The sequence below is a fragment of the Sebastes umbrosus genome, chromosome 3, assembly GCF_015220745.1.
Source record: "Sebastes umbrosus isolate fSebUmb1 chromosome 3, fSebUmb1.pri, whole genome shotgun sequence".
Taxonomy (NCBI): Eukaryota; Metazoa; Chordata; class Actinopteri; order Perciformes; family Sebastidae; genus Sebastes; species Sebastes umbrosus.
In genome coordinates, this window is record NC_051271.1 from 25,348,416 (window position 1) to 25,363,307 (window position 14,892).

Below are 14,892 nucleotides of genomic sequence, written 5' to 3' on the forward strand. Positions count from 1 at the left end.
GGAGGAGGAAATGCAGAGCGGGAGTTACCGTTCCACCTTAAGAAAGGTACCTTAAAAGATTATCTCGGTTATTTCACCGCCACTGAGCCGGCACTAATAGTCCAAGGCAGATATTGAAGAGCAGCGCGGGGCCGCAGAGATCTATTAGAAATTCCCATCTACGCGCCTCATACATATTGATTTCTGACACCAAGCAGCAATGAAAGGCCCAGGGGAATAATATATTTAGCAGGGTTTGCAGTGAGGAGGTCACAGAGTGCATAAAGATTAGCTGCACAGACCCCTGACAGGACGATGTGTGAGCCCAAATTGTAGACAGGCACGCACTTATGCACGCAGCCAGACACACAAACAGGCGCGCACACACACGCACGCACGCATATATATATATATTCATACTGTATATACTCACACATTCCAAGTGGAAAGCTTTTGTGCATCTTCATGATGTTGGAACGGAGCAAACTGCTCTGCTTCTCTTAAGTTGTTACCCCTCACTGGATGAAAAAATAACAACAAGAAAAACACATGCTTAGAGTCAAACCTCCACAGCTGGAAATATTCTGCTTTATTCTTATAATGCAACCTTTTGTCTGTTTGTGAGAAAGAATCCACAGTTAATTGATTCAGCCAATATTCAGCACTGTGTGTGGAATGATCTTATGCTTCTTATCAACAACATGGTGCTTGTTTACCACCGTGTCTGCTGAAATGCATGCAGTGGGGTTAGTCAAGGGCAGAGCATACATATACAGGGATGTGGACACAAAAACAGAAACACCTGTACAGTCTAAAGCCATGTAATACAACGGACCTGCAATGGAAAGCTTTTAAAGGCAAACTATGGTTTATTACAAGTTTGGTTATACTTAAACGACATCAGATCTATCGGTTATGATAACACAGGGTCATTGCTGAAAATAGGTTCAACAGGGCAACATGTCAGACAAGCATTCAGGTCAAAATGAGCCCACAGTTTTGCCATATTGACTACAACTTTATTTAGAGGTTATTAATATGTGTATTCTTTGCAATTTCAAATGTCATATGTACACTAGGGCTACACAATTAATCGAATATTAATTGCGATCCCGATTTTGGTTTGATCGACTGCGATGTTGGTGTTTAAATTGTACACTCCGCTCGTAGAAAACTCCGCTGCATATCAAATCAAGCGCTTCCTAAACTAACAGCCAGCCACCAGGGGGCGATCGAGATGTTCTGGATTCACTTTAGGGGAGATTTCACACCGCTGTGCGCGCACCATAGGGCGACAGCCTGTGGAAAACTTTCCTGAATTTTGCGGCTGTAGTCCAGATTAGAAGAGTATTACTTGTTTTAACAGAGAGCAGATGGGCAAAACGAAAATGCACTGAATTCAGGTGAATAAGAACTTTATTTTAAATCTTATTTTGATGCGAATGTTCATTAATTAGCAGGAATGTAGCACAACGTGAAAGTGAAAGCAGTGCTCTGTTTATTTAAATGTGAAAGTGCAGTAAAAATATTTTGTCCTTAAAATCAATGAACAATTGTGATTTCTGTCATTTTAACGGCAATTGCGGTATTACACCGATGTGGTGGCGCTGTATTGTAATCAGTACAGTGAACCGGGAAAAGCGCCGCCAAAACTGCCAGAGTGGAAGAAAAGGACCACAGCAAAGCGGTAGCCAGCCCTATAAATGCAAAAGTCTGTCACTGACTGACTGACTGACTGACTGACTGACTGACTGACTGACTGACTGATGAAATTACGCCATTGGTCATTGTGCTTTCTAAATGAAAATGCGGCCCAGAGTTTCCGCTGGTAACGTCTTTGCCACCACAGCAACAAAAAAAAATCACTAAAGAAATCCAAACATTCCGCGATCAATCATTGAACATGGAAAGCTGATGAGGTCATTATTAGTCTCCTATTCCCCTGCCATTTGATATTTTAATATAGTTCTATATTGCCAGCTGACAATAATGAACATGTGCATCTGAATGCCGTCTTGTACTGCGACTACAAAGCCAGTGTGTATCTGTTAACAATGGTGAAATGTATGGAAATAAAGTTGTTTTTTAAATTATTTTTTTTATATTTAATCAACTATTTTCCCACTTTAGCAATTACAAATGTTCAAAAAGACATCTGAGAACATGACAAATAGGCCTACAGATAAAAGAATATAATCTTAAATTAGTAAGTAAAATAATCAAAATAAATTATATAAAAAAAAGATAGGCTGTCTTATAAAAGTGTCTTGTTAAAGTGTGTGAGGGGGGATACTTAAAATACAATCATTTTTAAATTCTTTGTTAAATGCTTCAAAAACAGGAGATCTACCTTTATGTTTGGGCTGCACAATTAATCGAATATTAATCGCAATCTTGATTTTGGCTTCCCACAATTAAATGAACATGATCGACTGCGATATTAACGTTTAAAATACGCTCTACGCTTATAGAAAACTCTGCTGCATTAATCAAGTGATTTTACGTCAGCACACAGCGGCACAGTCAGTAACGTCACACACACACACATGCCGATTTGTCACAAATAAAATAAAGTCCAAAATAAGCCATGGAGGAACAACCTTAAAACATTTGGAACAACTAACCTAAACAGACACTTCTTATATTGCAATTCATTCCCATGATGCTGCTCAGAGAAATCACAATGACCGGCCCGACTGGACCGGAGCTACACGCTACACAGCTCCGTTAAGGTGCTTATGGTGCGTTCAAGCTCTACTCAGTAAAATGAGTATTGGGGGATGGTATATCATAATGCTATCATGATGCGTTCAAATTTAATCTTGAAAAACTATGTTTTTAGATATTAGAGAGAGAATTATGACCTGTTTAACTTCCTAACACTAGCTCGAAGCAGCTTATAATATATAATTAGAACTACTAATACCAAGATATTTTTATCAATAAAAATGCAATCATTTATTTCCTAATCATTTGAATTGTGTGTTTTTATATATATATATATATATATATATATATATATATATATATATATATATATATATATATATATATATATATATAACCACCATAGATGACATTAACAAAGTAAAATAATAACATTTCGAGTTTTTGACAGTTGGAGTTTAGCACAACGTGGAAGTGAAAGCAGCTCTCTGTTAATTTAAAGGTAAATTTGCAATAAATATATGTTACCCCTAAAATCAATGAATAAATAATAAATAATCGTGATCTCAATATTGATCAAAATAATCATGATTAGCATTTAGGCCATGATCGTGCAGCCCTACTTTGTGTAAATAATATTATATAATAATAATATAAAAATAAACAGTAGAATTGTCTTCCTAGATATTTAGTATATCAGTATTTGTGTTCATATTCTCAGTCTCCAACATAGCTTAACCATGTCATGTGATATGCTACTTCAGTACACTTTAGGAACAAATATTACTGGGACAACTACAGAAAATTGCCGATGAGCATTCAATATCCAGGGATTAACATAATAGTCACTACCGATTACCGCATTTTAGCACAAAGGTGCCAAATGTGGTCCAGGACGGTAGAAGGGCACGTGTGTGCACATGATCAGGATGGTACCACCTCCGTCTCATTGTGAGCCAGGAAAAACCCTGAAAATAACCATATTGTTGTTTGGGTAAATAACCCAACAGCCACAACAACCCAAGTATTGCGTCAGTGCTATATTGAGCCATGAGTTATTTTTACTATGTGTAGTAATTCCTCTTTGCAAAGCAAAAGCATGAGTGTGCACAACTATGCCAAGTATGTTTGGTCAAAGTTTAAGTAGGAAGCCAGTCTGTCAGCTGTGGTGGATATTTAAGACAGTTTGGGTTGTAATTTTACTGATTGCCTAAACAAATCTGACTAACCTGTGGGTTTTATTTTCAACCTCTCTGATTGTGTGGCTGCTTGTGCTCGTTGTCACCTATAGGTGCTGCGTTACATGATCTTAGCAATTGCTGTGATGAGAAAAATGTCATCATAACTGATAAAAACTGGCCAGAGCAACAAAAATATAACCAAAGTTGTAATAAAATGATGGTTTGATGGTTTGATGGTTCAACTCAATGGTAATTTTCAAGGCCTTAGTTTAAGGTGGTGTTGCACTTATTTTGATTTTTGTGTGCACCCCCTGTTTGTGCCCAACTTTGTCTACTATCTCCGCTTCCCTTCTGCATTTTGAAGACTTGGTTGGAGTCCAGCGTTGTTGGAGTGGTGGTGATGGTGGTGGTGATGTGCTGGGGGTGACCGGAGTGATTCTGTGATGAGCTTGTCCAGGTAAAAGGGTAATTGCTTCAAAGGGGATCAGACCGCCGAGAGCGAGGCTGCGACCAGCGAGAGGGAGGGCTCGACTCCTCCACGAGAGCACTTAACACCGCCTCCCCATCCATCCATCCTCCATACCTCTCCCTGCTCTCACCTACCTTCTAGCTCCTGCATGCCCAATGCCATTGCCATCACTGCCTCTTCTTTTTTTTTCCCAGTCTTGCTCTGCCCTCCTCCTTCCTCCCCTCCTTCAAAGCACCACTCGGCAGGCTCTTCAGAAATTACAATCGCTCAGGGTTTAGGCAATTTGACCAAATGCAGGGCCTGCATGTAAGGATTGGGAAAGGGAGGAGGGGGCGGTTAGGACTGCAGGGTGAGCCTTGGGGGGGATTGGAATGAAATTACCAATTCAATGGCTGAAGCACCGCACGACAGTGGCAAACCGTGGACATAAAATGAGGATTATCCGATTTTAGGAGGGGGCGAAAAGTGCCACAAAGAGTCTCAAGTCCACGAGGGCTAACGCCCCCAAGTTTGCTTTGACAATTGTCTAAACCAAAATATATTTTTTTTGCCAAAACCACTCATTGTTTTGTTGAAAAAAATAGAGATTTGTGAGAATAATGTTCTTTTTAGCATCTTATTCATCTTCGAATCACAGAGTTTTCATTGTTGTTATGGAGAAGCGAGTAGGCAGAGTAAAAACGTGTTTTTCTGGCTGATGACATTTGCTCATTTCAGGAAGAAATACAAAACAAAGATAGAGCTGATTTCATACACTGCCTCCCTATGTCACCAAAGACTTTGCCACAATTCAAAAACGATGGAAATAACAGGCGAGGAGGGTAAGACGACTTTGAATTCTAAGATAAATGCCGATTTTACTGTGTTAAAAAACACTGGATCCAATTCCACGCAAAGAGACGTAATATACAGAACCATGGGTCATAAATGCCGGGAGGAAAACTCCTCCCCTGTGCCATTTGAAACACTGGAGAAGGTATTCAGTGAGCACTGCCTGCTCTAAGGAAAATACCTGATTTCCCACTCCATCATGGGCTGAATGGTAGGCTTTGGGCTGACAGTCCATTTCAGAGTTTTCTATCTCACTTTGGTAAAGTATGAGACCAGAAAGGAAAAATGCTTGAATCACATATGATATGTGCAACACCATCTCAGTATGCTCTTTTCTGCTGATTATTGGAGGAAGAAGATCACACATATTCTCGCAACTTTTGCCTCAGATTTAATGTCTTTACATCCCCTCTATATTGTCTGTGGCTTAAAGTCGGCCAAGCAAACCCAAATACATCTTTTTCACTTGTCAAGGTAAAGTATGACAGTCTGATGAGGCTGGCTGTCACACCTTGATGACAAGCCTCGCCGTTCGGATGACGTGAAAAACAAGCATAAGCTAATCCTAATGCAAACCAGCGGATTTGATGAATCACAATCATTCTCCGTGCGGTGATGAATGGCGATGATGCTAACTACAACCATTCATCAACCCACCATCAGTTATCCTAAGGTGGCTTAATGTTTCATCCACTCAGACCTTAGAGGGAGCGGACAGCCATCCCTCATCACAGCCGACTGGGAGAGCTGCACACACATTTCAATCTTGTCTTGTCATCTCCCCCTCAGGCGCAGACACTCTCCCTCAAAATCATCATTTTTATCAGCCCCAGTAAACCTTGGACCCTGGACAGCATTGAAGATGCAGATTTTTATGGACTAGAGAAAAATAAAAATAAAAGTCAGCCCAGCTGAGCGAGCCTGGACTGTTTGTTTATGTGTGCGTGTTTTGTGTGTATTTTTTGGTGCGAGCAGTAATGGGAACAGCCAAGACGGGGCTGAAGGGGTAGCTGCAATGACAGGAGGTCTTTCAGCGTGTTGGTTACAGTAAATTAGCATTCGAGCTGCGCTGCACGTTTAGCACTTTGCGATTGGGTTCAGCAGAGGCCTCGCCCAGACTGTCCCTGGGGGAAACGTCGGCAGCAGTACAGCGGCACTATAGGCGGGACCGGGCTGTCAAAATTAGATAATAAAGCACCGCGGTGCTGGCGGATAAATGCGTGTGAGAGGGCATCCATCTTGCAAGCGTGTTGCTGAAGAGGATGCTGCTAAATGACAGTGAGATGTGGTGTGTGTGTGTGTGTGTGTGCATGAAATGACTGTCGGGAACCAATGGGAAACCAACTTTTCTTTGCAGCTCAGCTTCGCTTTCTATAAAATCTCATATAAGGAATTATGATTCAAGTGTTTATGTTGAAAGGAAGGAGGACGAGAAAGAGAAAGAGGGAGGGAAAATGTAGATTGAGAGAATCAAAGAGGTGGAAGAAGAAGAAGAAGAAGAAGACAGAAGACAGAAGTGGGAAGAGTGACACAGGGAGAGGGAGATGGAGGAAGGAAATTAAATGTCGGCCGGGCATTTAACCTTTCCCTAATAATGTGTGGCCTGCTGAACCAGCAGAGTCCCTGATGTTTTATCAATACTCCTAATTAATGTGCAGCTGCCATATTTTTGACAGTATTTATACAATATGGCTGAGTAATGTAATCGATAATGTCCGTATTCATATTCTATATCCCTCTCCCTTTAAAATGTGCATGCACTTTACCATTTCAGTAGTTGTGGTAAGTATGGTGATATTCTATATTTTTGTTGTCAACAAATCCTATGAAAATATATTGATCCTACCAACAAGTATTGTCTGTGTAGTTCAAGTCTTAGCTTGTTCAACTTATTCCTCTGTGCTATAGACAAGAAAACATATCAATAAGCTACACTGCTGCACTGGGTGCAGGGTCCAAAATGTACTTTTTGGCTTACCGGGACAAGGTGGCTGGTAGATGAAAAAAATGACCAACCAGACGAGCCAAAAAGAATATATTGTTTTTTACCATTGCAGTTTGCTTTTATTACTATTTAGCATGTCATTTTGGTCTCATATGCGATTCTCAATCAATATTACAGTCGTTTGCAGTAATAGTAGTAACACTAATTATATACAGAAATATTAATTCCACAGTTTCAACACTAAAGTGTATGACATTTGAAGTGATTCAGTGGTATTCGCCTTTAAGTGCAAGAAGGATAAAAGGATTGTTCATTAAGGAGTTTGAGAATATAACAATTATGGAGTGATTACTGAATACAGTGTGAAGTTTAGAAAGGATGTCCTCTGTCCTCCACCCTCTGCTGATGTGACTCACTGCCTGCAGGTTACCACTGGTAGAGGGAGGAGGGGCTGCTTTCTCTCAGCCAGCAGCTAAGTTTAAAAGAATTTGCCAAATTTTAAGATACATGGCAAACTAAGCTAATCAGTTCGACTACATACAGACAGCTTTTGTTTTAGCTTGTTTGTAACAATTCGCTATTAGCTGAGCTAGCAGCTACTCGTTTTATATTGATTATCTTGTTTTTTGTAATTGTTGGATGAAATTGAAATTCGAATAATTGCACAGCCCTACTTTATTGCACTTACAGTAACGAGCGTAGTTGGAGGAGCTCAGCCCCAAAAGGCAGAGGAGATGCTGTAGTGTGATAATAAATTACACTAAAACATTAAAAAAGTACCGATAAAAGAACAAGTAATGTCGGAGCATGGCTGATCAAGCAGACTGATGAGACAGCAATCAAGCAGCATTCTCCAGCATGTGTAGAAAATGTATTTTTTTCTACCGGCCAGAATGGCGGGCGGGCTCCATAATTTACTCGACAAAGACTAAATGTACTCGCATTTGCCAACTGTTAATTTTTTACTCTGACTGAGTGACCGGTTTCTTAGTTACAATGAACATGGGCACTGTAGTTTATTTTGAGTCATTCCCACATACATAAATATAAAAAATTTACTTAAATTGACATACAAAAGAAAACTGTCTAAGAACATTTAGTCCGCTTTAATCAACGTCTGGTTCGGTTCGTTTGGGTGGTTGTGAACGCAGTAATCGCACTCTGGTACGGACTTAAACAACCTGACCAAGACCGCTTACGAGAAGTGGCCTCGGACCGTTTCAAAGCGAACCAAAGTGCAGGCTGCCTGTACGGGCATTTGTTGAGATGGACACAGGTAAACGACAGGGGAGAGGGAGAAGACTGACCTGGACTTCTGCCGAAGTCTGATGTTTGCCTGACATCCGAAGAGAACATACAGAAAATGTCAAAAAAAGTCAGCAAAAATAGTGACTATTATAAAGTCATAAACTGGAGGAGAAGGGATTTGTGCGCCTTCGATCAGCGCTAAGTCAAAGTGAAAAAACTTCGACAGCATCAAAGTCCACAATTCCCTGTTTAGAAGTGGCAGCTCTCGAGATGAAAAAGATGAATTTGCTCCTTCACGACCCTCAGCAACCTTTTTTTTTTTTTTATTTGGTCCGCTTTAATTTGAACACTGTGAAACTGAACCAGACTAAATAGGAAAAAAAAAAAAAGTATCAATTTAACACTGATTCAGACTAACCAAACGGACTATGGCTTGTGTAAGCGCCCTTAAATACTCACTAAAGCCCCGTTGATTTTAGAAATGATTTAGTTTTGTTTTTTTTAATTAAATGGTATATATTAATGACCTGCTATTTTTTTAAATGGGCCACAGTAGAGTGCCACAGACAGGATAGGGAAATGTTGAGGTTTTGGTCTTTTCATGGGATTTCTTGACAATAAGAAAAACATAGACTATCCCCAGCCTTATCCTTTAAATAGGCAATGAGTGGCTGAAATGTTGTATAATCTAGATTTATGACCTCAGAAGTTCTCACTCTGACTTAAGAAAACCTCCTTCAGTAAGAAAACCTTTTATTTTTATCTTCAGCTTTTTGTCTTCGCAGTGCCTATATCCCAATGAATGCTTTGGAAAAGTAGGTTTGAGTCCATTTGTCCAAATCTGAGACAGTACTAGGACTCCTCTTCAGATTTCTTTCTCTGTGTAAATAGAACCTGTCTTTATAGTGCTTCGCAGAGAGACACTTTACAAATAGAGATATCTTTCATTTAATCATCCATCGTTCATTCTCCTTGGTGTACATTGTGCATGCCATTGTGAGCGGCACTGCTGCTTCTTGATTAATGGCTTTTTCAGATAGGTGCTGCTAATGGCTCTTTAATTGCTCCGACTTCCTCTCCAAGGTTCCAGGATTTCTACTCCTGCTTCTTACGCTGAAGGAAATAGGCAGTTTATATGGCATTGGGGGGGTCGGGGGGGGGGGGGGTTTCTATGATGCTTCTCTTGGCCAGATATGCTCTTATGTTGAAGCGTTAATAACTTGTGAAGAGGCTTGTCGGGTACTGAAACCGTTCTTCAAGATGCTTGTGGTCATCCAGGTGAAGAGATTGGTGTCTTTTATAGGAGCTTTTTAAGCGAGGGTCATATTGTACAGCTTTTGAATCACACAACCCTATATTCACAGGAGAAGCATATAGGTAGGTTCGTAGACTCCTATATATTTCTACTAAGCAGGGCTCAAAACAAAAGCTGTCCACATTTACACACACAGATGCACACTGAATTGATTTTGTGAAAGCCCAGCCTCTAGCCAGTAGGAACGCTGTATCTGTGCCCATGTTTAGAGGGGAATATGCAGCAGGCCCTTTGTTGTGTTTTTCACCGCAAAGTTTATCTTATCTGCAGGTCCATTGCTGTCATAAAGCAGAGAGCAGGGAGAAGCATCGCAGGGCATGGCGGTCATCTATCACCAGAGCACAGGCTCGAACTGTGGCTACCGCCTTCGTAGAAGGAAATGCAACAATAATAGAACCCCGCTATTACAAACATTTACTGGTATTAAAAGTGTATTATAAGGGCATGACATAATCAACTAAAAATGAAATTATAAAAACATGAAGTATCAGTGTTAAATATCTGTCATGTAAAATGCTAATCTTCAGGTTTTGCAGCACGTATAGCAGCATGATTCACCCCCCTCTTCTGGTATTGATTGCCATGTAGAGAGATATTGGAAATCATTTATACTGAGGCCTGTGGTATCAGGTGTATATACAACTTCTGCAAACAAGCTCAGTGAGCAATCAGACATGTGAAGGGCTTCATCATAATCTGGACAGAACTAATTAATACCGCTCCATATTCCAAGTTGATCGAGAACATTTTATTTGCCATCTCTAATGATTTCTGGTGCATTCACCCTGAGAATTTAGTGTCAATAATGTTTCCTGAAACAGAGTGCTCTCCCTTTTACATTATTTTTTTTTTTATAAAACTGGAAATGTGCGTGATTGTGTGTCAGGATTAAAGAGCAAAGCATGTTCATGTACATTATCTAAATTGTTATGTGTCTACATATGCATGCATAGATATCTGTAAATGCAAGCAAAACACACAGAGGTCCAGGCAAGCTGAACAGCTCTCCATCAGTGAACAGGAAACAAGTCAGCTGCAGTTCTGGGTGTAAGAGAGTCACACTACTGTAATAAAAGAATAGAATGAAAAAGAAAGTGATGTGTGGTGCAAACTTGGATCAAGAGACAAAGGCAGCCCATCAAGCCACAAGGGCACATGGGGTGGAAAAGAAGCATTATGCAGTATACTACAAGTATGAAGAAGTATAGAAGTACATTCCAAATTTGGAAATGCCCAAAAACAATTTCCAACATGGTGGATTGATGCTTTTTTTGTTTGTTTGTTTGTTATCCTCATTCATGGCTTTGGCTTGCATGTTTCAGGTTGCCTTTTAATGACGCCATTAATGAGTACTTCTCAAATGAAAGTGAATATCCTCACAATTTTTTTCGTTGTCACGGGGGTATAATAAATAAATAAATAAAATAGTCTCAATTTACAGACAATTGGACTAATCCTGATGAGGGAGGTTTATCAGTACCCCTAAGACAATATGAGTGATCTTTAGTTGTATGTTCTTGAAAAGCTTGAACGGTGTTATGAAACAAAATTAAGAGTAAAACGTAATACAATAAGAGAAAAAGATGGATAATAAGTCTAAAAGACAAGCAATGACAGAAAACAATGTTCTGTATGTGCCTCACTGTAATAAGTTGAATTTTACAGCTAAACTCAAGGTGTTGTTTCAGTACAGCTCACAGCAATCAATCTGTAATTATCAATATATAAATATTTTTTTAATATATAAACATTCTCCGTCATTTAGAGTCACATTATTTAGAAAAGGGTTATCAAACTTTGCCGCAAGGTGACCATGTTTGGTTATGAAAGCACTCAGTTGCACTGTGGGATCTCTCATCTTCACTGTCGCCTCTTAGGGGACACAAAGGTGTCTGGCTGAGATCACACAGCTGTGCACGTCCTCCCTCCACGCTGTCGGATTGGTGTGTCTCCAATTTAATGTGGATTGGCATGAAATTTCAGCAGATAGCATTACGTTTACAGTAACAGAAGACTGTCGCCAACTATGAATCAGGGTTTTGAATTCTAATAAAATAATTTTGAACAAATGAGAACACTAACTCTAAACTAATGTTATTGTACAATCAATGTTGTTCCATTAAATAGCTTTGCCTCCGCAGTGGCCATTATTAAAACATTGATATTATTCTGAGGGTTATATAACAAGACGGAAAAAATACTGCAACCTACTTATGTACGCGCATATGAGGGCGCGATGGGGAACCATGAGGTGGCAGCAAGGGATGCACAATTTTGAAAAAATATCTAATTGCAATTATTTTTTACTGATATTTCAATTGCGATATGATTTAGACGGAATGTTTTTCATTTTTACATCATTATTCTCATTTTCATTTAAAAACATTAAAATGATTATGGTGTGATTTTTGCAGGTATCTGCACCAAACAAAGATGTTTTATCAAGTCTGTAAAAAATGATGTGTAGGCTAGGACACCTGTGCAGCACGACAATATTTAATATAAAATGGTATTTTGACACACATTTCACCTGTAACAAATATTACGATTTCCTTCTCATCCTGCGATTTGAAAATTGCAGTGGGCCATATCGTGATTTAGATCAAATTTGGATTAATTGTGCAGCCCTAGTGGCAGCGTCATCACAGTAAACAGCAACTGCCTGCCAGTGGCGATATGAATGGAGTACAGAATTTCAAAACACTTATTGCAACCAAAATTCTCCTGTGAGCGGGATGATAATATGCACTGATATCCTGTCATGGGTTTCTCCGTTCCAGTGGACAGCACTTGCATAAACTATAACTACTGGAAGACAGTCGAGAAGAAGTCAGAAATGTATAACACAGTTTCCCTGTATTATAAGTGTTTATTGTTAACATAAAATAGATCCAGAATGTGACAGCATGTTTATTTATATTGCAAATGCTGTTGAAACTCTATACCATTCATATTGCCACTGGCAGGCAGTGGCATTTCTAAAAGATTGCAAACAGTCTCAACTTTATCCGAAATTTTTCCATCTGTAGTGTGGATCTAAAATGCTTCCACACATTACTTCTCAGATGGTTTGGTGCAATGATTATCCACTCAGCACGCCTCTCTAGTTTTCACCATTTTACAATGACAAAGAGAACAAAAACGGACATGCAACTGATCAGAGTGACAGTGAATGTTATGCGCAAACCCACTGGAGTACATGGCATGGTCTGTCAAACTTAGACTTTTTAGCTAGGGATGCACTGATTGCAAAATTCTGGGCCGATACCAATGTTTAAAATAACAATTTGGCCGATATCGTTGTTTTAGTTTATTTCGTTTTTGCTGTTATTTATTCCCGTTTCGTGCCAGGGAAACAAATACCTCTTCGTTATAAAAAAATAACTGAGCTGTTTTAAAGTCATTCAGCATTTCATTACACTGTCTTTGAATGAGCACAAATTCACTCATACAAATTTATGAAACAACCGTTAATATAACCTTCTTTCGCATGAAAAAGATTCTTCTTTAAAAAAAAAAATAACTGCTTCAAAAGCCTTTTCAGCTGCTACATAACTACCTACTCAATGAGAAGAATGTTTCAGTAGGCTACTTACACAGCCCGACAAAAATATTTGATTTGTGAAACATAGCCTAAATGAAATGTATATGTAACAGTGATTAGAAACCAAAGCAGTGTTTCTCACACATAGACTTTAATTGCTCTGGTTGCTCTTACTTACTTGCTCATATATTAATGGCCGCCCATGTGTATTTGACCCATTTAGTATTTTTCCTTTTTGTTTTTTCATCCGTCCGAGAGAATGATGCCATCCGCAAATTATTAACTAATGGACGGGGAGCGGATGAAGAGCCCCGCTCTACCGGTGCAGCTTCGGGCCTCGGTGCCTCAACTGTTCGGGCTGAACTGATCCACGGCGGAGCCGCGGGACTACGTCAGCCCTCGTTGGTGTGACAGGCTTCTAGTGACACATTACACACACATGAGGTCCGTTCCCATCCAGGCCGCAGTGAGTGTTTTAAGCCTATTATTTTACTGGTAAATTTTAACCAAATAACCAACACAACATTGATGCTACACAACAGATAAACATCAGCCACTGCCGTCGGCAAATCTTTTTTGCCGATGGCAGTCAACAAGGCGAATATCACCCGATATCAATGTTCAGCCGATAAATCGGTGCATCCCTTTTTTTTATGTTTGAATGGTAGTTTGAATTTAGAATTAAAAGTGACAGTTCTATATGAATGCTGATAGCGTTGAGTTGCTGGAGTTGTGAACTGCTTTTATCAAAGAAAGTTGTTTTATAAGTTAATCATCATATTGATCAACACAATGTTACATTAAAAGCCAAGTTAAAAAAAATACATCTTCATTCATTTCAATGAGGCCACTCAATGGCACAGCAGCGTACATAACTCAGAGGGCTTCAGGAAAGAAATGTAGGATCCAGCACTGCAAGGAAACACACCTTCCACGTCAATCAACGTCATAATAGTACTATTTAACACATGATTGATAAGATGGGGGATAAAATGATTGTCGCTGGAATAACTTTCCTGAGTTGTAATATCCTTCGTCATAGTGTTTTAAACCACTGTGAACCTCATTGATCAATAGGTCAAACTGAACTTCCTGGATTGTATTTTATCGTCTCTCGTTTAGTAAAGTGCCCTCACCGATGTGGACACTTAGTTTGACAACACAATAATAAAAAGTATACATTGTTAATTAAAAATAACATCTAACTGGCAAAATGGGTGTGGGTATGCACAATTCCACCCAAATAAGTGATTTTAGACATCATCCCTATCGTCACATGGTAAAAAACTTTAGTTTGACAAAATAATGGTGTTACATAAGTAAAAATCTAACCCTTGTATTTGTTATTTATGCATGACTTAAAAGATATTTGTTCTAATAATATGTTTTCAAACTGTCTTGATTGTGTGTATAGAAAAGACTGGAAACGATTAACAACAAACTAGTACTTTGTGTGCAACCACAACCCTGTAAAATAAGGGGAGCGGGCAGTAAATCCTCTATTTTTCAGTGGCCACAATGCCGGTGGTCGTTCATTTCTCCATTTCCATCTTTTTTTTCTGTAACAAGGAAGGTTCGGGTGGGCATATCGTTAATAACGGAATAGTGATTCATCATTTAATTATGATTTGACAAATGCTCGCGCCTTCCCCATTCTCGGCATCCTCCTCCCTTTCAATTCTCCGCTCTGCCAAACTGTCACGCACTCCCCCC

At 39.4% G+C, this 14,892-nt stretch overlaps 1 protein-coding gene across 1 annotated transcript in view; it reads right to left on the bottom strand.

The window, feature by feature from the left end:
* The window catches only part of tet2 (tet methylcytosine dioxygenase 2), a 191,137-nt gene that overhangs the window by 147,987 nt on the left and 28,258 nt on the right, over positions 1 to 14,892 (bottom strand). The window contains exon 2 of the mRNA XM_037760876.1: positions 413 to 497. The gene's annotated coding sequence lies outside the window, so the exon portion shown is untranslated. The remainder of the gene's footprint in view (positions 1 to 412; positions 498 to 14,892) is intronic.